We start from the raw sequence: 24,980 nt of genomic DNA, 5'->3' as shown, positions 1-24,980 counted from the left end.
GACCCAGAAGATTATGGCTCAGTGGTAGTTTGTAACAAATACAGTAGCCAAGAGATTTAGAAAGATAATTTTGACCAAAGCGATTTCAGACAAACATCAGAGAAAAACTGACACTGAAAGGATTCCCCTCTACAAGCAGATACATCAAATTAAAAGACACAGTTACTTACAGGAAACAGAAAGATTCTTTCAAGACTTAAAACTTGGGAAAAGCATCAGCTACAGATTTCCTGCAGCTTTTTAAAATATGTTTTTGCAACAGCTGTCTCAAGTTCTGTGGAAATATTCCAGAAGGGAATCCTGTCCCATGACAGAAGGACTGCTTTGATCACAGTGATTATAAAAGCAGATACCAAAGGTCACAGTGACAGAAACTTTCTAATTTTTTTTCTGAATGTGGAACCTAACATATTAACTGAGACTTTAGCTACTTGGATATGTGAAATTGCTCCTATTCTCACCCTAAAGATTTAAACAACTTTGATGAAATGCAATTTTCAGCAGTCAGTACTCAGAACAGGCTTTCCTTTAGTGCATCAAGCTCAGCTAACTGTGAGATCAGCCTGCCTTTGCTTTGCTGAGAAGGCAGAAGATGTAGGTGGAGTATTCTAGGTTGAAAACATTTTGAGGAAAATTAAAAAATTTACCTTGATATTTCTGAATTGTCTTCTACTTCCCCACTCCTATTAGCAAACACTGATTACTAAAATATTATTTTCTAAATTATGAGGATCCACCTTTTCCCCTTTATGCTACATTCTTTCCTATGTTTTATATGGATCTTTTTGTTATGCCAAAACCACTGACAACAAAATATGTGCTTTAAAGGGAGATTCTCTGCTAGAACGTTTTTGAATCTCAGAAACCTAAAATTTTTCACCTTAATGACCTACCCCATACCTTAAGCTTCATATACTTCCATGCAGAATGAAACAAACCATGGCAATTGGAGATATCCAAGGGACTAAAGCAGAAAGTATTTTATTTACTTTCAACTGACTTTACACAGACACAGCAGTTTGTGAGTCCAAAGCAGTTTCTGAGTTATGACCATGCTGCATATTAAGAAGGAGAAAGAGATGTCTGAAAGATCCTTTTATCAGTGCTACAGCATATGGAAAGCTAGAGTGAATATCCATCCTTGGCTCTCCTACTTGCATTACAGGTTTATTACTGCTTGCATTCCTGTTTTGTGTGAGAGCTGTGAGACTATGTACAGCATGGACTAATACAGGATGATGGAGACAAAGAATATCCTGCTATTGCTATTTGTACTTCACAAGCTGGCAACAGCAAAAAGGATCTATTTTTCAAACCTGTCAGAAATCTGGAGGCAACAACACTTAGGTGCCTCATGTTTACTTGCTTGCTTGGTTGCTATGTGAGTTTTATTAGGAAGCTAAATCCTGCACTGGCAAACAAATAAACACTTTGTTCCCAACCCTGATAAGGAAGCCCAAGGGTCGAAGGAAGAAAAGGGGAGAAGTGTCTTGGTTACAATTCAGCTTCACAGACTGGGAGCAAGAGAGCACAGACTACCCCTCTTTCTTATCACTTCTCTTGGATTTTTGGGATGTAGGTTTCAGTGCTGAGGGCCATGCGTGGGAGTGAACTAGGTGAAAAGTTTCCCACACCAAAACCAGTTGTCCTCAAGAGAGATGGTTATTCCTGGTCCCTTCTTTTTCAACCCAAGCAGGATGCAAATAGCCTGTTTCTCTCAGGGTAAACCTCCTGACCATGTAAATCCTGGCATCTTCTGCCTGCACAGATCCAGACATGACAACTGAGCCTCTCCCAGATATGAGCCACCAATGAAAACTGAGCAGAAGCTGGAAACCATGAGACAGAGCAATTCCCAAGTCTGCCTGCTTCACAGTACCCACAGGAGGTCAGAGGGCAGCTGATCCCTCCCTCCCATGCCACCTCCTGCTCATTTTCCATGACTATTCAGAAGGCAGCCTTTCTCCTTGAGGCATGGAGGCCTCTTGGTGCTCAGAACTGGCAAGTGATGTGGTAGAACACTGTCACTTTGGGGATAGCCTTGGCTATGGTTGGCATTCTCATATGCTTTTCTCTTTGTGAATCTGTTCCTATGCCCCTTTTGGTAAAGGGACTTGGATTCTTAAGCCGTTTAGGAGCTTCAACATGTTTCTCCCAAAGTAACTGGCCCGAGGTCACAGGGGAAATCTGTAGCAGAACTGGGAAATAAATCAAGATCTGAGTCCCAGTCTGGAACCTCAGACACAAAACTACCATTTTTCATAGGAGGCTTAAATATGTGATGAGTTCTTTTATAATCATATAGTTTCCTTTCCAATGCCTAAAGTTTTCTTGCTACAATCATTAAACTACTAGCTGTCCACTTTTAACAGTTCTGCAGGAATTCTTTCATGTCAGTAGTGTTTGATAATAGGCCACATATGAGGTTCCAAACTTACTTTTTCCATTATTAACCTTTCATTTACTGATATTTCCCTCAGTATGTTTTGTTCTTATACCCTCCTGCACCATATGTTTATAATCATCTGAAAATTCTGAGTAATCCCATTATTTTTCTATTCTCTCACACATCATAAATGCGGGCTGAGTTCCAGGATAATTTATGCAGGATTAAAACATGGAATTGGCTTCAATGCTTCATCAATGATGTCTTTAGAGTTTATCTCCCAAATTTGTATCATTTTCAGGGCTAAAAGTCTGGGAGATGGAGTTCACAAGCACAGGCACACACATTCACACACATCTTGAATACCAAACTAAGTGAAAGACGATGAAAAAACAGGATTCTGCAAGGAAAAATACCTCATTCAAAACATATTGAAATCCAGAAGAAGACTTCCTTCCATTTTGCTGTGCATCACACTAGCTCTCTACGTTTAACAGGGAAGCTTGAAATAATTATTGTACTGATGAAGTGTAGGATTGTAGAAAAGTTTTTCCAAAGGGCAGGCACAAGCAGTGAGTGTATGACAAGAAACAGTGGAGTATGTGACAGGAGAAATAGTAACTGAGAAAAATCTGGAAGCCTAAAGAGAACAAGATTCAGTCTATAAACCCAATGTGTGAGGCAGCAGCTAACACCTCTCCGAGTCCATTGGTTTTAATTAGCCTGTTTTCCTTCGCTCCAAAGGAGAAAAATGCACCAAAGGCCTTCCTTCAGAGAGTCCACTGCCTGCAACTCCCAGTGAACGAGCTGGTTTGGCTTCTTTAATCTTCAAATTCAGTGGGAGGCCAAAGGAGCCCCAAAGGCTGTGTGACCAGAGTCGCTGAAGGCTTCGAGGTGATGAGAGCACTGCAAGTGCAGGTGGGGCCACGGGGACCCCAAAGCCAAGCACAGACAAGTGACAATAGAGGGAGGAGCAAGCTCTGAAGATAATGAGGGAGGACAGGAATCACCAGGAGCCGCACTTGCTGGAGGCAGATTTTGGCAGCTGGCTCAGGACTTACAGTCAATTTTAACAACCATTCTACCAAACCTACTGAACCATCTCCAGCTATAGAGCTGTAGAGCTGTGGCCTCAGGCAATGGGCCAAACATCCATCATGAAGATAGATGTGTTCCCCTCAGCATGCAGCCTTTGTTCCAGTAGATGACATAGGCTTTTGGTAAGACAGAAGACATAAATGTAGCATGAAAACCCCAGGTTCCTTCAGACAAGTGCAAGCTTCTGCTTATAAAGAGAAAATCAGATGTTTCCTAGAAACTACCTTTATTCCAACTACTTATTATTTTTCTAAACTCCCACAACCAGCATTGTTTTCAATGGTAGGTATTAGCTTGAAACAAAAATAATTTTAGGAGATCTTGGGTGAACACAAAAGTTATTTTTTTAAATTACGAAAATTCATTTCTTGGCCAATTCAAAAAAAAATTACTTGTTCACTTAACCCTAGTGACTTTCATATGCTTTTGGATACGGAAGGAATACCGACAGCTGTGGTCAGGGATAGGTGAAGGACCATGTTTGGGGTGTGGAAGGAGAGCAGGATACCTTTTTGGTGCAAATTGACTTACATGTATGTTAAATTGTGGCAATGACTTTCTAGGGTAGGACTCAAAAACTGAAAGAGGAAAAAAAAAGATTGGTGCATAGAAATAAATGAAACAAGTGGAAAAGGCAAGAGTGGGAAGGATGGTAAAAAACTAATTCTACTTGAGAGAAGAGACAGAAAAATCTTTGGCCATAAGGTCAAAATGTTCTCCACAGCCCAGGCTGCACCTTAGCAGTGGGACACACTTTGTCTCTTGTATTTCAAGTGAATTCCAGCAAGAGAGAAAATGAATTTGCAAAAGAAGGCCCTTCAGGAAAACATTTCAGTAATTTGGAGTAGGCTAAAAGGTGTGATGCAAATAGAAGAAGGTGGTGCATACGGATTGGGATAACTGCAACCAGCTTAGCATTGGTCTCTAATCCCAGATGAGAGAGGTATCTTATGAGAAAGAGGGTTTTTATTTTGCAACTAAAGAATATATAGCAGTGACTTCATATGACAGCTGTAAATGTCACTTGCTTCATTTTGTAACTTCTGAGTGCAGGACATCAAAACCCAAAACCTTTTAGCCTAGTCTCCATCTGTATATTTTTTGTATCTGATGAGAAATAGTCTGTCCCTACATTTATTACAGGGTACTTATGGGCCTTTCCAGTCTGGACTGAAAACTTTCACAGCACACTCCTGAAGACACTTCACCCCTTGTGGTGCCCTTCTGGGCAGTGGAACTGAGTGTTACCTGATGGGAAGGGGTTGTGCTGCAGCATTAGATGAGGGGCAGTGACAGGGTGCCGGCAGAAAGTCCGGATAACAAGGATTAATCAGGCAGTTCTAGAAGGATTCATAATGATCTGATGCACAGGGCTAGGGCTGCAACAGCTCATTCCTCTATTTTTAAAGAAAATGAGGTCTTCAGTCCTCTGCAGAGGGAGGAACATCTGTATGAGGAAATTAAATGGGCCAAGGACTGTGATTTGTCCCTAAGGCGATCTGGCATGGTATGGCTCATATTCATACCCTTCCAAAACAAAGAGAAGGGTGGTCCTCAGTCTGTGTCACCTGAATTGTGCCCAGGCATTATCCTGGATGATGTTTGATGCCAAAAACAGTACCAGAGAGCCAATTTAACTGTGTGGATAACTGGGTGACAGTAGTGGGTCTGTATCCAGACCTTGGTTAGTCTGCTGATAACGTCACTGCCAATTAATCTTACCTTCTCTTTGATTACTTCTTGATACTCTACCTTCCTTGGCAAAAAAATTTACTAAATAACAACAAAAACAAGAACAATGACAACAAAAAATTATTACCTAAATATTTATCTGGAGAAGGTCAGGAGAGCACTGGAACATGTACTTGGACAAAGAAGGTAAGATGACACTGCCGGCATGATGTCAGTATTCTGATTTGGAGAACTGGCATGGTTTTGAACCATTTACTACCCATAAGCTCATTTTGTAAAGTGATTTTCTTGTGTGCAAGTTAGGTTGCATTTAAAGGACAGTAAACTGTACCCTTGTCTCCCAGACTGCATCACAAACTAACTCTTGCAAATAAAATTTTTTAAAATTATGTTTTTAATAGCCGCAAACTATTATTATTAAATGCAAACTAAAATTACAGCAATGAGTAAAAATAATCTCTTTTTTTTTGAAAACCAAAAGTGCAAAACTGCAAAAATGGTGAATACGTACTCTCAGCACTATAAATTAAAAAAAAAAAAAAAAGGGGCAAATACTGTGCTTCGAACTTATCAGTGACAGTGCAATGCAGACAGCTCCCACAACTCTGAACATTACAGACTACAGCTGTTGGTGGCTGTGGGTTTTCTGCCTGATGACCTTTCAGGAATCTGAAGAGCTGGAAGAAATATTGTTGCAGCAATAAAGTCATATTTGGGTCAGAGGCGTCTGAGGCGGGCACTGCTGTGGTCAGTGGTTTGGGTTCTTGAGGACCTTGCCTTTCAAGTCTGATAGTTCTTTGGAGGTCTGGGGATCCTGCACTTGAGGCTGCAGGATGAGAGAGAGTGGGAGGGAAGTTTCAGTACAACTTGTTTTCCATAAGAGCTGCTTGTCTGTTCAAAACCACATTAATCTCCCCGTCCTTTCCTACTGACTCCTGGGTCATTGCAAGGTTTCTCTGTCGACTTCCCGCTCATGGAAACACTGCTCTCTGCCAGTTCCCGAGCTGCCTTTTCACATGTTTAGCTGCAGTTCTGAAAAGTTGTGATTTCTCCAACCATTTCATACCTCTCAGATTTTGCAAGACATTTTGATAAGGGAAATGTACCCCAAAGCCACTTTGGTAAATCTTGCTCATAGTTCAAAAAATAACCAAGGGTTTGTTTTTCCTCCAGTTCCTGTCACAAATAAACAATTTCTGTCTTAAAATGTCATCCTCATAATCTCTCATCAGCATCAAGGGGGCTGAAGATAGTAAGTGCTTTCCAACCTATGTTCATATGCCTGAAAGTCCTGTTTCAATGAACAGTCTTTGTATTCCAAAGGTCTTTGCAGCCAACTGCTTCAAGTAGCTGGCTTGATATTTTTCGTGTAGGTCTCTGTCACAGAAACAGTGGGTTTGCAAGCTTTGACACCAGCTTTGTCTTTATGTGCAGGAAATGTTGAGATAGAATGAGGACAGGATATTTCATGAAATAGGGAAGCAGGCACTAGATATTCTGGGCAGGTAGGTGTTCTGGCCACTGACATCTGTGCAGCTGTAATTCAACATTGGAGAATTTCTCACTGATCCATGAGCTCAGGGAACAGGGAAAATGATTGCTTAGGAGGTCTAAGGGGAGCAAAGCAAGATATTTTCTGTTGCTAGTCACCTGCTGTTTTGAGACTGTGGGAAAATTTAGCCATTTATTCTGGAATAAGTGAAAAAGATATAGTGCAGTGTTAATGGAGGTTATGTGTTCATTTTCTAGGCTTTTCAGCACAAGGCTTGTGATGAAATACATGAAGTTTGGAAATTGCTGCTGGGTCCATTTGCAGTTAATATGACTTGAATACACTGTTAGCTAGTACCTGTGGTACAAGAAAAACACATTCCATGGCCTTGCACTAATGGGTACTACAGGATGGACTTTAAAAGTTCCTCCAAGATACCGTAAAAGCAGTTCAGTACATAATCAATGGAATGATTTTAAATGTTCTCCATAAATTATTTTATTCCTAGTTTCTGACACCCTTCATGGAGGACACCAGGCAAAGTGACCTGAGTTGGATCTGGAGCTTTGGAGGGGAGCAGGGGATTGGAGGCAGAAGATCCTGCAGCAGGAGGAGCATGAAGGGTCAAATGCTGGGTGTGTAGCAGGAGAGTTGTAAAAGCTACTGGGTACTGCAGGGTAGTTAGACCACACCCCAAACAGAGTGCACAAAAGGGGGGAGATATGGGGAGGATTGTAAGCAGGGTGAAAATAGTAGGGCTGAGATACATAAGTGTATGGGATAACAAATGGCAAAGTTTCTGATATTGTAGTCAAGGAGTTGTAACATTTCCCTGAGTAGACGCAGAGGGCATGGTATGTGTGACTGGTCTCAGCCACAGTCCTGCCAGTCATGAGTCTGTTACTGGTTTTCCGGGAAGTCATGGTGTTAAATCTGGCTTTCTGGACTAATTCCAGCAAGAAACATCTGTGTTTCAACCTATCTGCAGCTCATATTTAACTGTGAATTTTACAGCAATTTGAATTTATAATCAAATATTTGCAAGTCACAGACATTACGTAACACTTATTGCGCAGAGGTAATGAAGATGTCAGGAACAGGCTGGGACAATCTGGGCAGGCTATTTGAAAGCCATTGTGATACAGTCTGTGAAATCAGACTTGGTCTTAATCTTGTACTATGGCAACTACTGTGGAGGTGCTGATGATATCTCTGTGCTGTTGCCATGGTGCATCCTTGCCAAAATGCCCCTTGTTGCCTGTTGGAGTAACCCATGCCCTGACAGGACAAAACCAGGTAATGCCATTCTTCACTGGGATTGCGGACCCTGCTAGAATGAGACTCAGAATTGCACTGTTCGAGCTTCTGTTGGCAGAGGAAAATAACTGTGCACAGAAAGTATGTACCAAAGAAGTACACCTGACAGCTCCAATGATACACACTTTCACTGCAGAAAACCATGCCGATGATAAGGTTTTGTTTGAAATAGCAAGGAGGTGTTTTCTCTTCAGTAGTGTGAACTATGTAAAAATCTCTGGACGCAACATTCTTCACTATCTTGCTTTGCATAATATGGATGTCATGTGTATTTTTTCCCTGCTCTCTAACTGTTTGCCTTGTCCCACAGGCTCTCCATATGATGGCAAGATACATTTAATTGAAATAAAAGGCATTTTTCCACTCTAGGTCATAGACTAACCCAAATATAGTGACAGAGAATATATATGAACATCTATCCAGATCCTATAGGTTGAAGTATTTTAAAGACAGAGATTAATCCTTCCTGCCTAGCAGACAGATGCTTTGTGAAAATAGAAAACAGAGGAAAATAATCTTCATCTTTCTACACACTGCGTAATACCTAGAACTGGGTGTTCCTTTCTGGGACTGCAGCACTCTCCCCACTTTGACATTTCCCCATCTCTCTCCTGGAGCAACTTCTGTTGTCAGCTCACCCTCTATCACTGCCTTCTCCAACCCTTCCAGCCATGGAAATGTCTTTGTGACTGCAAGACCAGTCTTTTGGACTTAGCAGAGCATAAATGGTTTTCTGTGAGAGAGGAGGATCATATTTTCTCAATCACCATTTTTTCAGAGTTTTGGTACCTGAGCTTCCTCTGGCAGCTCAGATGAACTCATGATTACTTTCTCACTGTGAGAAAGGCTAGATGAACTTTAAAAGATATTCCTGTGGGCAAACTGAGATCAGAGATAGCCATCTCACAATGGACAAAGGTGTTGTGTCTGAGTCCTAGAAAATGGGTTGTGGTAGCAGTGTCCTCCTAAACATTTTAGGATGACTTTGGTCCCTCACTGTGGTTTCTTAATAGATCTGAATGATATGAACCCATTTTTTCCTCGTGCACTGCTTAGGATGATAGTGTGGCTATGTCTAGCAGGGGAACCTGAACATCTGCTCATTTTAATTTTTAGAGCTGTCTCTGATCTTCCCAAACAAACCTCAGCCACTGTTCAAAGTTTAGCAAGGACTTAAGACTGTTCTTGGTAGTAGTTTGGGTGTACCTGCCAAGCTTTAGAGGCTATGGGAATTCAATACAAAAGACATGGCCAGGCAGGGACTCAGACACAGAGGATGTGCTGTAGCCCTACTTAGTCCAAAGATACCTGACCTCTAGTAGTGGATCTTACCAGGGTTCAGCTAGAAGTGAGGGATAATGTGCACAGCAGTGCAAACCTAAGCTGTTTCTTTTCATCCAGTGATCAGGAAAGATGTGTCCCACAGGGTCATGCAGAAAAATTTGCAGGAATGTGAAACCAAAACTATCCCAGTGATGTCCTGGCCAGCAGAGGCCCCTCAGAGCTGGGTGGTTTGAGCTTTGTTTTCCTGTTTTCTGTTCTCCACCTCTGACCACAATCTCTCTTGGTTGTCTGGGTTCCTACCAGGTACTGAAAATTAATTTGGTCCTGGATATAAAAAGGATGTAAATAATGGAATACCATCACTCCTGTTATATCATCAAAGCATTTTGATACTGATGAAAGACAATGACCTCCACCATGTTATGGCTCATGACTAGAGTTTGTTAGAGGCCAGTTGATACACAAAGCATTTAAAAATAATTTTAGAATTTGTCTTGTGTAAATGTTAATACAATTTTAGAGCTAGATCATGAATTTTGTCCTTGGAGTTTGTGGCTGAATGTATGACTAGGATTCTTCTGTGATATCATAATGAAAATAACAGTAGTATCACTGTAGTCCAGGGCATTGCTGAAGACAATAGGAAATTTTTTTAACAGAGGAAGACAGTCACGGAAAAGCTAGATGTTCTGTTATGCAGAAAATGTTCTCATCTCAAAAAGCCCCATGGCAGCAATTTAACAAAAATAAAGCCCTAAAAAAAAGCACCCCACCAAAACCAGCTCAAAATCCCAAGCCAAACTAGGAAGTACTGGAAGCACTGAGGACTAAAACATGCAGTAGGCTGAGGAATAAGACACCATTATTCAAAGCATCCCTTCTTAGCACTGCAGTGCCTCTGAGGTGTGGGGGAAGCAAAAGAAAAACCAATCAACTTTTTCATTAATATTTTTAGTATTATATCTTAGTTCAGAATTTCAGGGGAAAATAAATAATTTGTGGAATTCTTTGGATTATTATATTATCTGCACATACCTGTTTTACTATTAAAAAGGAGCCAGACATCAGTAGCAATTATTACAAATACATGGATCCAGGCAATGCTTAGATAAAAGCTATCAGAGGAAACAACATAATAATGTTTTTTTTCACAATAACAAGAAGACTACAGAGAGAATAAATTTTTCCCTTTGGGATACTCCAGCACAGAGATGCATGAGCAGGTTGGTGGGACCTCACAGGCAAACCAGAGTGCAGGGGCACAGCAGAAAGAGGAGGATGAGACAGAGGGAAGGACATTGGTGTGCACGTCCATCCACATGGATCCACTTTTTTTTTCACTGCTGGCCAGAACACTTCACAATTTCCATAGCTGGGAAGACATAGCCTTGAAATTATTATGTATTTTCTAATCTATCTACAGTACAAGGTTGAGGACTAATGAGGGGGGAAACCAGGCACCTGTGGATAAGTCTCTTTTGGAAGGCTTTCAGGATCCTCTGCTGACTCCATTCTAGACACCAATCTCTTGGAAACTGTAGAGTGGCAGTTCGCCTCACATGAATGTGAGAACACTGGGCACTCTTGTGGCAATGAAGATGGCAAAGCCACACTGATTTATGGGGTATTGTCACAATAGGACTTTTAAGGGAGATGATAATAAAATGTTGGGATTGTATAAAACAATCTCTTCTTTATATCATGCCCACCAGAAGGCTTCAGCCATGATATATTTATCTGTTAGCATACCTCTGTGGGTGCATAACTTTTATCATCTCAGTGCAGAAATGGAGGACAGGTCAAGCAACAGGTACCTTAGCTTGTCCAATATACCAAATGGAGAGAAAAATTCTAAAATGAAAACTTTAATCAGCTAGGTTCATCCTGAATTACATCTCAGTACTTATAAATGCTTCGTGTTAACAGAGTCAAGTCTGTATTAATCCTCTCCAGGTGCCTCAGTTTTGGTCCTCAGCTCCCAGCTGCCTCAGTTTTGGCAGCACTGAGAAAGCCAGTGGTTAAATCATCCTTGTGCCCTGAAAGAAGGCATAAATTAAAAACTGTTCCAGTCAGCCTCCTCTCAGCCTACACCCTACAGAATGGGCTTCAGGCAAAATGCGGCTGTTCCCTGTCTTTTATCCCACACCACTGTCTGTCCTGCTTACAGAGCACCTAAGAGGTGCATTCCATCCTTAGCTCATCTGTGGGTTTGTGCAGGACCTGTGTGGGAAGGCGGATGGAGGGGCTGGAAGGAGGGCTACCTCTACTCAGACAGTATAAGGGCAAAACCAGCCACACCAGCTGAAAAGTGAGCACAAAGGGGTTGTTCTGGAAGGGCTATTTTTAGCTTCGTCTGGATCATATTAAGTATTCACAGGTGTCCAAGACTCTGTTTCTCCCACTCAGGGATGCTACAAGGCCAGATTTGATTCTTCCAAAAGACCTATGAATAAGAGAGAGCAGTGACAGCCTTGATCCAAAACAATTGCTGTAACTAATGTGTTGTCAGTAGTGACAAATGTGGAGGAAATGTGATTTTTTTCATCTGTGAAAAAAAGGAATGGTCTAGATTCATTGTTGAGATGTGCTGTGGCTCCTCAACTCCACAGCAGCATCTAGAAATGTGAATCCTAAACAGAAGGGATGCTTTAGTCCCAGAGGAGCAGGATTTTAGCCACATCCTTCCTTGTTCACCTGTTTTCCATCATCTGTATCACTCAGTTTTCTATTAAGTAAGTCGGATTTGACAAATCTTTCTGATGCCATGCTTCGGAATTGGAACAGAACTGCCTTTCCCAATAGTGCAGGCCACTGTTTTTCTGCAAACCCATCTTCTTTCACTGAGTAGGAATCTTTCCTGTGTCTCTATAAATACTTTTTGCCACCATACTAGACTATATTAATTAATAATTCTGTGTGGTTGGAGCTTGGTAGAATGAACATGGATTTAGCAGACAGAAGGACTACAGAGTAAATCAGAGAGAGAACAACTTTTTCTAGCACAGTCAGATATTTCTTTTTTCCCCATGACAGGGTAATGTGTTACTTATTACCAGTAATGAAGGAGAAAAAAAAGGAGCAGAAAGAAAGCACTGAGCAGAAGAAATTGTTTAAAAAACCCCAAACTAAACCCAAAACCTCTTGCTCAGTGGGCACTGGCTGGTCACACAGTTAACTACATTGCTGCTCTGATATCTGATAAAGTGCAAATGGATTGAAGCACAGGAAGGTGTTCTATAGCATAAATATTTTCTGAAGCGGGAACTCTAGATGCTGCTAACAGACTGAGACTTGTGTAACTATCCTGCAAGTTTCTAGAAACTTGAATACCTTATAATTTTTTGTAATACACCATATTTCCGTAATGCAAAGTGCTCAAAAATAGCAATTAATGATGTGATTTGTATTTACATAGTGGAGAGTATTAGGAATATGAGTGAACTTGACAAAGATTGGTAGATGAACTGCTTTTCCAGTATCTATAAAGCTGGGATATTTGGCACTTGCTAGGAATGGATATTCCATATTGAGGATTTAAAACTTTCCGTAATTCTTACATATATAAGTTGCAATTTTGACACCTGCCCTGTAAAGTGCAAGTGTGAGGAATGGACTCACAGGCATAATCATCTTCCATATACTTTTTTGAACATTCATATGACTTTTCCAAATAATTACTCTTTGAATTTTATACATTTTTATACCAGGTGGCAAACTGCAGTGGTATAAACTGCATAGTACCTTGTTATGTAATGGGAAAGCATGCGATACCTGGCAATATATCCAATAAAATCTACACCTATCACCTCCTCCGTATGAGTGGGTTGTTTACTACACTTTGTGGGTTGGATTAGTGTTTTCTGTCTGCAGGTTTCATGAGCTCTGTCTTCATTGTGCACACCAATTTGCAGCATGCCCTCATGCCAAGACACTTGTATGTGGTTTTATCGAGGGTGACAGTGATTTATTCAAAGAAAAATTTCTGTCTACATTTCATGGTGAGTTTGGCAACCATTTCTTTTCCAAACTTGCCATATCCTTCAAGAAAGAGGAATTAGGTTTAAGAGGCTCTGCAGCTGTTTGGCATCTGATATTCAGAGCTTATTATTATTAGTGATTTGTGATCTCTAACCAGTCAAATCATTCCTTTCTCTAAACATTTTTTACTTTATTTTTTTCACAGGGAATGTAAAACTTTCCTCCTTTAAAGTCCAATGAAGGGAGGTGAAGACATTTATTTTTCAAATGTTAATAAAATGAACTTTATATTATTATTTCAATGACTGATTAAAAATATTATTTATACCATACAAGTGCTTCCATGCATATTATAGGGTGTTTCATTTGTGATCCAGCTGAGATAGAACAGTTCCCTTTCACTTAGCAGTCCTAGAGAATGACCCCAAATTATTCACAGAACCTTATGCAAAGTAAACAGAAGTACCTCTGTGTAACATATACATTTATGGTTTTTCATTCTATGGAAAAAAGAGATTTCTGTTTGCAAAGATTTTGGGAAGTCCTGTGGCTTGTTTGAAGTGGGATGTCAAATAACTGAGCACAGTGATCTCATTGGTGTTAGACTCCATGAATCTATAACGAGCTACACTATGCACAGCAATCACAGGCCCCATTCCCCTGGCTCCAATGGCAGTGAACCCACTTAAACTGGTGGAGGACTTCGCCCAACATCCTCTCTTTCTCTGCTTTCACCAGAACGGGCAACTAAATCTTGCTAATTGAATTGTCCTGGGCAGGTTCTCAATAAGCCTCCCCATGGATTTTGTTGATGCAAATCAATGAGTTTGTCCTGGTTTTTCAGAACAAGCCCCTCATGCTGAGCTGTGCCAGGCTTGGCCCTGGCCATGAGCCACAATGGGAACTGTGGTCGTGGCACTGAAGCTCAACAAAAGTCAGCAAGCTCTGCTTTCTAAGGAAACCTCTATATGGATGTCTAGCACCAGAGGTCAGTGCTATCAACTGTGTTATCTGAAATCACATCTCATTCAAACATTTATTTTTCCTTAATATGGATCTGAAGCAAAGTTTCCTTTGTCATGTGTTTCCTTGGAACCTGCTTATGCTGGAGCCTCAAGTTGGTACTGGGGCCGTGTACTTGGGCCAACAGCTTGCCACAAACTGCCTATGGGTGATATTAATTGCTAATAATTATAATTTATATATTAAATGAATATTATTTATATATTAAAGATAGTAGCTTATTTTTCCCTTTAATACATCTTTCATCTGGAAATCCTTCAAGAACTATAGCATTGTTACTGAAGTATGAAAAGGATCTTGAGGAGCATTAATTTAATTATTCTGCAGGTGAATAAATGTGGCAGACCCTAGGGTTATGAAGCAGTCTCAACTCCTAGTTGCCTTCCATAGCCACTAGAAAATGCTATGTAAAAGACACCAGGGTAAACTAAAACGTCTTATTAAAAACTCTTTTTGGTTGCATTTACACCATTCTGCTGAGTACAGTAAGCTTTCACTGAAGACTTTTGGTTTGTTGTGTCAGTATGCCCAAAACAATGATTGTTGTGTTAAAAATCCTCGTGGAAATATGTGCTAAAACTGTGATTTTTCTATCTCATTCTTTGTCTTTTCCCCTTCTTTTCCAGGACTCTCTGTTCTGTAAAATGCAGAGGTGCTTCCAAGATGAGTCTCACACTCAGAGATACTCATGATACTCCCAGGTTGCCATCAGTGGGCTTTTGGCCAGTTATCCTAGCCCACAGAACTGGCAGAGTATAATCAGAGCTCTTGGCCAGGAACCCAGAGCCATTCCCAAAGTAGAAAATTAGTCCTTAAAAATAGTGATCTGGCCACTACAGCTGAGGAACAGTTTCAGTAGTATGCTTGTAAGAAGCTATTCTCATTTCCATCAGAAAATTTTCTGGCTAAAACTTATTAGATTATGGTTGGAATAGGGTTGGTATCAAGTGTTCAAAGACAGCCAAGAGTGACTATTAGATACGGTCCAGGAATCCAGAAAACTGATTTCTACTACTGGCATATGAGTATTCATGAAAAAATAATCTGAGTTTTCTGTTCTTTCAGTTCATGTGTTTGTCCAAACTGAGTGATTACATGGATGACATTTATAAAGCACCTTGAGACCTGCAGAGTACTAGTCTAACAGCTGGGTGTTATTATTGTTCAGTTGATGTTTTATACTATAACCATAGCAATGCTAAATCTGAATGACTTCCAAAGGTAAAAATAAACAATGTGGTTATTTCACATAATTTCTCCCATAAAGGGAGGTGTGTATTTATTTTTAGTTCAGGCCTAAAAAATATTAGCAAAATCCAGATTGGAAGGATAAGCAGAAAGGAAAGTATAAGGAAAAAGGTTGGATTTGGACTAAAAAGTGATATTTGCATATCTCCCATTGGAATTAATTTTATTATTCTGACTTATAAATCTTACCTTATGTAAATGAGTTTCACTGATGGAAAGATTTCCAGAGAAAGGAGCTCCTAGCAGTGGTTAATATCTTGATGGTGAGAGAGTCCATTACATACGTTAAGTTCTGTAGGCAAAAGGAAACACAAGGGTTCATCTTTTATGCATCATGAGTAAATGTTTAACACTGTGGAAAAGGCTTCAAAAGCTAAAAGAAACAGTTGGTAGGAAGGCTTGACATTTGACCAAGGACAGCTGCAAAATCTTTTCCTCCTGTTATGATGAAAAACAGTTAGAAATATTTACCTGAGACCAAAAACCAGTGCTTTGGCAGGTTTTTAACACCGTTTCAGAGAAAGTAAGTTACAGTTCTCTGTTTATTCTCTTGTCCTGTATTTCCTTGGTGTCAGTTTTAAAGATTCTTAGAATTATGGCATAGAGTCACCCCCACTTCTAGATCCATCAGGCTTAAAAAAAAAAGGTGCGTGATGTCCCCAGTGATGTACCTGATTTCTCTCGCAGTTGTACCTTCATAGCTCCCTTGCCCACCGTATCCTATGAAAATTCATGATGTTACAAGGATAGCTCTGTAAAAAACCCTTCGAAGCAAGGATGAGGAACTAAGCCACAGATGCTATGTCTACTGGTATTCTATATGCTAAAAGTATTTGCCCCTGGGAGTGATTTGAGCTCGAGGGGTGCAGAATGGTCACACCCAGGCTGTCCAGAGCACACTGACCACACATACACAATATAGCACTTGCCTGTGGATCTCCTCTGTCCCTGTGTGGTATCTCTGTGGCAGTGAGACTTGATTATCTTATAGCTTTTAACAGTTTATGGTGTTAAAAATATTTTCTATGCTGTCTTGCACCCCATTTTTATGGCATGAGACAGATACTCTGTGCTGCATACCTTGGAGCATGACAGCATACGGGAGTGCTTGAAGTCTCCAAGCACCCTGCCTGGAGAGGGTTACAGGGCTGTGTAGAGATCCAAGTCAGGTACATTTATCTGTTCTGCTTACTGGTAGAAGTCTGGAAGCAAAATTTCCCCAAGAAATGCACCTGATGGTTTCTAATGGAACTAACTAACCTATTCCTGACGGAAGCCTAGACGTGAACCGCACTGCATCTGCACAGGGTAGACTGCCATGGGACCACGATGGATGAAGGAAGTGGGGACACAGGCATTTGAGAGTACAGACACAGCCAGATGAAAAAAGATACGTACTCATGAGCTGAGTGAAGTTACAAACACATTTCACAGTCTGGGTTCTGCAGAGGAGTCCATAGAGACAGAACAAAGACAGTGCCCTAAAGCAGCCAGTGGGACTGTCCCAAAAAGTCTGTGGAAACGCAGGAACTTCAGCTAAAAGAGAGAATGATGCCAAAGCACCCACTCCTTTGTTTGTTCTACACATGTGACTGTTTTTGCTTATTACCACTGATGTCTTAAGCGTCAAACACCAAGAACTGAGTCTCCATAAACAGTTGTTTTGGAAGATGAAATATATGTGGTCAGTTCTGTCTATGAAAAGTTCTTTTGATGTGCAGCTACAGCAGCAAGCAGGAATCTGCAGCTGCAAGCAGAGGAGCAGAAAGGGAAAATCCAGATTTTATGGATTTATTTATATAAAGCAAATTCTTTGATTCCACATTGCAGTCAGCTCTGTCAGATGTGCAAGTAACACTATGTGAGTGAAGGCTGAAGTGCTCATTCTTGCTTAGTTATTCCAAAGGCACTTGTCGTCACTTCTGCCACTTCAGTACACTAGCTTCTCTCAGCCGTCGTACTTGAGCAGTGAGGTAAATCCAACAAGATTCATCCAATTCAGGGAAAAAATGGCTGGGTCAATGGGCTGAGGCCAATTGTATGAGGTTTAAGAAGGTGAGTCCTGCACTTGGGTCACAACAACCCCTGCAGTGCTACAGGTAGGGGCAGAGTGGATGGAAAGCTGCCCAGAGGAGAAGGACCTGGTGATGCTGATCAACAGCAGCTGAACACGAGCCAGGGTGTGCCCAGGTGGCCAAGAAGGCCAATGGCACCTGGCCTGTATCAGCAATAGTGTGGCCAGCAGGACCAGTCACCATTGTCCTGCCTGTGAATCTCATCTCCAAAATAGACAGAGCCTCCATCTGAATGGGCTTCTTTTTTTGGGCATCATAAGGGGTTATCCTTTACAGGTTTTTACACCCAAGGTTATCCAGGATTAGACACCTAATTCCAAAAAACAGTTAATAGTCATTAAAACAGCATATAGGATGGACTAAGTTCTTGTAGGTCAGCTGAAATTCAGCTCAGTCTCTTCAGCATTTCCTCCTGACAGAGCTGGTGTTTTACCACTCTAGGTGTTGATCTGGGAGCTCACTCTTCCGTGCTCAAGTGATTGTGATTGATTGTGCAGGGAGACTGGATGGGTAATTTTTGTCTTCTGATTCTTGTTGCCTGGGATCTGAATATCTGAATACCTGAATATAAAGATTTGCAATACTGAGAGTTCGTCCATGCAGCTGAAAGTAGCACCCTGATAGGCACTCCAGTCACAGGTCATCAGTCTAGGGGGCATCTACTGTGAAGTTGTGGTGGGTTGACTTGGCTGGCCACCAGGTGTCCAGCAAGTCACTCCATAAATCAAAGACAATTTAAGGAAGAGCCACAGTCAAGCTGGCTCTGGCAAGATCTTTGATGTTAGCAAACAGCATCACACTGAATGTGGCAATACAGAAATGAAAGTGTAAGTGAGCTGGTGCTGGGGCATGTACACCTTAACTTGTTAGTCTACAGGCTTGATGCCCAAATACCTCTTGAGATATAGTCCTGATGATTGTGTTGTTGGGTTGTATTAATTCTCTAATTGTGCCCAACATGCAGTGTGTAGGATGCGTGTGACCTTGCCTTGTTCACCTTTTTTTTGACACTAAGAAATTTGAAACAGGCATTCAACTATATATGTATTTTACATTCCTAATGTTTCAAGGAAACATGGGATTACAATTTACACACAGCTAAACTTTCTTTAATGAATAACGAAAACAATATTTGCTGATGTGGCCTACTTAGCAGGAAGGTCTGTGCTCAGCCAGTGTAGTGGAATTGTACTTGACTAGTAAAAGTGTAAAGCAGCAATCTGAACAGCAGCTTCTTCCAAATAATAATGCCACAATTAACAGAAGTGTTTTTCCATTCCTCTACAACACAGCTGCTTGTGAAGCCCACTTATAATAATGACACCTGATGACTTGCAGGCCAAACACAAAACAGTTATTCCATACTTTTACATGAAGTAGAAGATAATTATTTTTGGAATTTTTATTAAGAGACCCAGAAGCTGCAGTAGTTTATGCCTCTACTGACACAGATGTATCTGAGACATCAAAAATGGTGGATAAAGGAGCAGTTCAGTTTACATTTTCTTTCCACTCTGCTACTGCACAGACCTGAGTCCCACTGTTCCTACAACGTGATATTATCCTTACAGCTACTTGTGTCAGCCAAGTCATACGGACCATGCATTTGAAGAATGACCTCTGTTTAGGTTATATTTTCACAAAATTTTAAAATCAACAGCATCATTTCCTTTTGTTTATCTATTCCCTTGTTCAAACAAAAGAACTTGAAGTAATATGAAACATGTCGAGTTTTGTTATCAGTAGGACTAACTTACATAGGCATAGAACTATTTTAAGTATTTAGAGCCTTTAATTAGTATGTTTTCATGAACGGACATTTCTAATCTCCTCGGACTTTCAAGCAGATGTTTCTGAATTAAAATCATTCTATTTCAAAAGACATCACTGGGCTTATTACAATATTTAAATAATACATTCCTTTTGATCATGGTATTGTGACATACCTCAGACATCTTCATTGTTTGTGCTATTTCTTCAGAGCCCCAATGAAATATGATATTTTGTTGGCACTGAATCAAGTGGTTATGCTAGGCACTGCTCTATGTTATGCAGTGTTTATTAAAATCTACCCTATAAGCAATTTAAATCTATTATTATTACTCAAGAGGCCTTTAAATTAATTTGTGCTGATGGAAAAACTACAAACTCTGACCTGATTCAGCAGTTTGCCTGTGAAAGCAAGAGCAATTTTTCAAATATTATATATGAAAGATAAAAGTCTATGTTTTATACAACCTGTTCCAGAAATTACATTTGACTGGGGAAAATATTCAATCAGAATAGCACATGTGACCAGAAAGAGTGTACCAGGTACATTGCAAAGGGTTTGGCCCCTTCACCTTGGTTTTACTTCAGCCCACATCTAACCTATACATATAATATTACAAACTATTACAGATGTGAGATTCCTCAACACTGCTGCAATGCAATGTTTAAAAGAACTATTTTCACAACTCTGCTAAAAAGGAAGTGCCATTCCTGAACTGCCATTTGGATGTCTCCATTCTCCAGAGGAAGCAAATCTATTTTCTGAATAAGAGGAGAAGCAAAACTTTTAAAAAGAAAAAAATGTTAATGTTTATTATCTACTATCTCTTGATATGCGTCAAAATTCTTATGTGAAAACAAATGCACGAAAGGTTGGGTTTCATCTCAGGTAGTCTGAGCCCTAATTCAGTAAGCATTTATGTTTTGGACAGCCTCAGCGGAATTTAGATGTATGTGTCAGTACCCTGCTGGAAAAGGTTGCTATCCTGAATCTCTTGGATACTTTTTATTCTGTCTTATTTAGCAGCATTACCAAAGCTGTAGAATTCAGATCTCGAGGCTAAAATGGGCAGAATGTGCACATATTAAATTTAGTCAAAGAGAGCATTTCACTGCAATAGTCCAGACACCAGCTTGAAAATAGAAAAATGTCTCCTAAAATATGAAGGTATTAGTGATATCTGTCCTGTCACACGTGTTTGCCAATGTATTTTATACAAAATGCATGATTAGCCCTTCAAAGCACATGGAACATTATATTTTTGATTTCTCTCTGCCTTCCTAAAATGCAAAAGAAAAGTATGAACATATACTTTTTGCTATTTCTAAACTTTAGAAATACAAGAAATAGGCAATTTTACTGGAAAATAATTTAAGTATATCCATCTACCAAGAAGTTAAAAAAAACTTCCTTTACTCAAAATGCTCATTTTTTCATTCTTTAAAAACAACATATTTTAAGCAGTCTGATAAACATCCTTTACTTTGAAAATCTCCCAGCCTCCAGTTATTCTTCAAGACCAATAATTTATCAATTTTTCTAGGCAACAGAAGACCCACATTTCTTGTCAATGAAAAGAATGTAGAAAAAGATATCTTGAGCAACATTTTAAAAAATCCCAAAACCACAGACAATTCTACAAGCTGGGGATTTTAGCTGGTTACCATCAGAGGCTGATTATCATTATCAATAAACTTGGCAAAATGATCTGAAATTATTTCATTTCTTCCTTGAAATCTCACTGGGTCCTTTGCTAACATCAAACTCAGGATGAATTCATAGGGAGTAATGAAAAGCAATTTCGTAATTTATGAACAGAGAGCAGATCCATCCTTGAAACATATGTACAAACACATGGCCATGCCCCAGTGCGAATTTCAAGCAAACAGTACGTTTCATAAGAAACAGTCAGTTTGCTCATTTCTAGAGAACTGGCAGCCACTTTGACTTGCTGAAAGATCCAAAAAACATAATTTAAATACTGTATTTAAAGTTAATCTAGCTAACAAAAAACAGGGATAAACTTTCCTAGACTAAAATTGTAAATTAGATGCAAATTGACAATAGGAGTGGAACTTTAATGAAGTACAGTATTCCCCACTGCTGAGGAAGTTAATTTGATGGTTAATGGCATTCATTTACACATGAGTCCATTTGCTGACTTCCTCCAGTGCAATGGCACTAGCTACCCTGTTGGCAGTTAGCAATCAAGAAGGAGGTTTTTTAAAAAAAACTCATCTAAGAGAATTAGGAACAAACCAAGGGGATAAAAAAAGGAAAATCAATGGGACTGACACTTCTGAATCTCCCCCAGTGAGCAGTGGAAAGTTTTAAGCAGAAAGACTGACACTTGAGTAAGTATTTGACTCACTTCTCTAAAGGATGGTTTCTGGGATGCTCTAAGGGTACCCTGTGGCCTGCCTGGTGGGATGGCAGTGGGCATAAGGCCTCTGTCAGTGAAGTGCCCTCAACCCTTTGGAGTAAGCTCAGCAAGTTAGAGGAGTGGAGGAACAAAGAGAGGAATACAACTTCTAGAGTCAAAAATTCCCAGGCTTTTCCCAAGTTAGCCCAATCATGACCTGCCCAATACAATTTTCTTCCAGCCATTCTATATCAGTCCTAACAATGCATTCAACAAAGCTGTGACCAAGCCCTTAGTCTCTATTGGCAGAGATCAAATCAATAGCACACCAAATAAATTACTGAGTCAAAAATGCAAATGGATTTCTTACTATATTAATGACTTCACCATAGAAGTGCCCTACTTTATGCTATTTCAATCGACTTCAGCAGTGAAGCTCCAACTTGCTCAGCTGCTTGGCTTCCCTACCAGAAAAGAAACATAGAATTTATTAATATCTCTTTGGATTACATTGCATTTTGGACTGTTTTACATGCTATATTATTGTACATAGGGTGAACAGGAACCTACTGGAACAGAATTCACAGCTGAGGAGAATTTAGTTTTTTGCAGATGGTAACATCCATGTTTTGTATTTTTTTATTTGAAGAAAACAAAGGGAAGATTGAGAGAGAGAATAAAAACTAAAAATGAGAAAGAAATACTTTTATTAGAGTATTATGAAAACATTTGCCATGCATATTTTGTTTCAAAATATATTAACTGTTGTCTACCAAGATCAGATAAACTACAGCATAAAAAAAGCACATTTGTTTTCTCTGTACTCAGCAGGATTATTCACATTTGTTGTTTCATCAGATATTATTAATATAATAAATTTCACATGTTTCATGTTTGCCAACATTCCTAAATTAGTCTTCAAAGAGACATCTAAATGATCTTCCACTATAAAGGGAAGAAAATACTGAATGTACAGTGTGTTAAAAATAACAGAGTGGCATCATAAATAACTGCATGCACACTCATTTTTGCTAACCCAGTCTGCCCAGAGGTCTTTCACTGCCAGGGATCTCTAAATCCAAACTAGACCAATGGTTATATTTTTGCCCAGGAAGCCCTTGTTTTAAGTAATCTCCTCTCTTTGATCAGCTGCAAAAGCGCAAATCTAAAATCAACGGTGGCAGAACAAACTTCAGCAAACAAAGACTTGCCAGATGGACAGGTGCTGAGAAATACTAGACTGCAGCTGTAGTGTTTAACTCCCTTACATGGTGATGAAAGAAACACTGTATGTGTCACTGAAGGTGATGATAATAAATGTAGTGAAAGTAATAATGAATCTCCACTGTATGTCTGCAACAGACTTTGCCCTGGTTCATGCCAAATCAGCTATCACTTCAAATTATTCCTGAACACAGGTGTTTCTGAGGTAAGAACAACAATTTGTGCTTTTCCTATACTCACACAAATTAATCTTAAAGCTGGTTTACAAGTGAGAAGAAAGTCAAAACTGCTATTCATGTTTGCTGATAGATCTGCCTCGGGTGGCTGAGAGTTATCATATCTGCCATCCCTTGCACTCTCCACAACGAGTTACTGTCCTGTATCAAGGATGACGGAACAGAGCAGGAATTTTGTCCCAAACTACCACAGCTCTAGCCCACTCTACAGCCCAAACTGGTGACAGCCTCTGAATATGAGTCTCACATTCACAGTTGGAATATGCTGTGCTCAGCACTCCATGCCTCACTAGGACCTGTCTCTTGGATACAGTGAAACTGGTTGCAAGGACCTTCCATGGCTTTCACCTAACCAGGTGCAAGCACAAACACACCACTGTTTGTATTTTGAAAACTCAGGACAGAAGGTTTTATTTCATGTACAAATCTTCGTGTAAAAGTCAGAGAAAATGAATTAAAGATCTGTTTATTATATCCATGTAAATATATTTATGGGTAATATTTTAACAAAAAAAAAACCATTCTGTGATTTAGATGCATATTTATCACAAAAAGAAGTCATCCCCATAGGAGTAGGAATCAGTACAAAAGTGAAGCTGAGCAGGAGTTATTTCACCTAAATCTTGTCATGAAAAGTTAGACTTGGACTCTTAATTGTCCAAGTACCCTTACTGTTAGTGGTGAAGTGGGGAGAGGCAAATCCTACCAGACAAAGAAACTGTTCAAAAATAGGCATCCGAGGAAAATGGGGTGAATGAAAATCAGGAGGTATCTAACTTGACAATATCTCCATGTAGCCAAGGTGACCAGTTGATCCCACATATTTGTCCTCTAGGTTCTTAAAACAAAAAAGAAAAATGTGTCTTTTTTCATACTTTCACTGAAGCTAAAAATATAAGTGATGCTTTGAGGGTAACTGAACCATTTTAGGCTACCATACTGAATAAAATAAATTCCAGGAAAAGTTCCTAGGGATTAGCCCTTAAACATACACACCATGGGATGGTTATTTTTCATCCTTGGCATGGTTTTTGGCCTTTGACAGCATTTTCCCAGATGATTTCCAAACACCAACTCAGTATCAGAAATTGGCAGGAAGCAATACTGAAAAGTAGTTTGGATGTCAACATCCTGTTGTGAAAGATAAAAAGCATTCAAGAGTAGTGATGCAAACTGTGATATTCCAGCTGGCCTGAGTGCCAGGGGGCTGCCCAAGGCACATCTAAATTAGTGATAGCTTTAGAGAAACTGAGGGAAAGCACTGAGAAGCACTAGGATTGCCTATAAATGGACACACACTGTAGTATTACATCCAGTTCTTGTTTCGTTGTTTCACAAAAGAGGGAAAAAATTGGCTGGGATGTGGAGGAGAGCCACAGAAGTTATTGAAAACCTTGGAAAAGGGCCTTGCAATAAGAGAATAAAGGGGTTCAGTCTGTTGACTTTAATAAAAACATCCAATGATGATTTCAGTGATTACAGTGTGCAAGTATCACCACAGGGAGAAAATACTGAGCAGTAACAGCAGCACTCTCTCTCACACAGAAAGGCATAATGAGAGGTGATTGCTGGAAGTGAAAGCCAGACAAATTCAGGCAAAACTCAAACCACATATTTTTAAGAGGGTGGGCTGCACTTTCAAAGGAAGCGATGGATTCTCCCAACTACTGATGGCTTTAGATCTTGACTGGACATTGTTCTAGAAGATAAGCCTTAGCCAAACAGAGATTGCTGGACTAACTGGGTTAAATTAAATGTCTTGTGTCATTCAGGAAGTCAGATTAAATAATTTAA

The 24,980-nt window shown here is 39.9% G+C and overlaps 1 long non-coding RNA gene across 1 annotated transcript; it reads right to left on the bottom strand.

Moving 5' to 3' along the window:
- Positions 1 to 946: 946 nt before the first annotated feature.
- Positions 947 to 9,647, bottom strand: LOC121666906. Its single transcript, XR_006016832.1, has 2 exons — positions 9,318 to 9,647; positions 947 to 6,002 (listed from the first exon to the last, which is right to left on the bottom strand). It is a non-coding gene; the product is annotated as an uncharacterized LOC121666906 (long non-coding RNA).
- Positions 9,648 to 24,980: the final 15,333 nt, after the last annotated feature.

This window comes from Corvus kubaryi, unplaced genomic scaffold, assembly GCF_017639235.1.
Source record: "Corvus kubaryi isolate FWS band 111438036 unplaced genomic scaffold, C.kubaryi_AGA036_p1.0 37354, whole genome shotgun sequence".
NCBI lineage: Eukaryota > Metazoa > Chordata > Aves > Passeriformes > Corvidae > Corvus > Corvus kubaryi.
The sequence above is the reverse complement of the archived record's forward strand: the minus strand, read 5'-3'. Positions and strand labels throughout refer to the sequence as shown.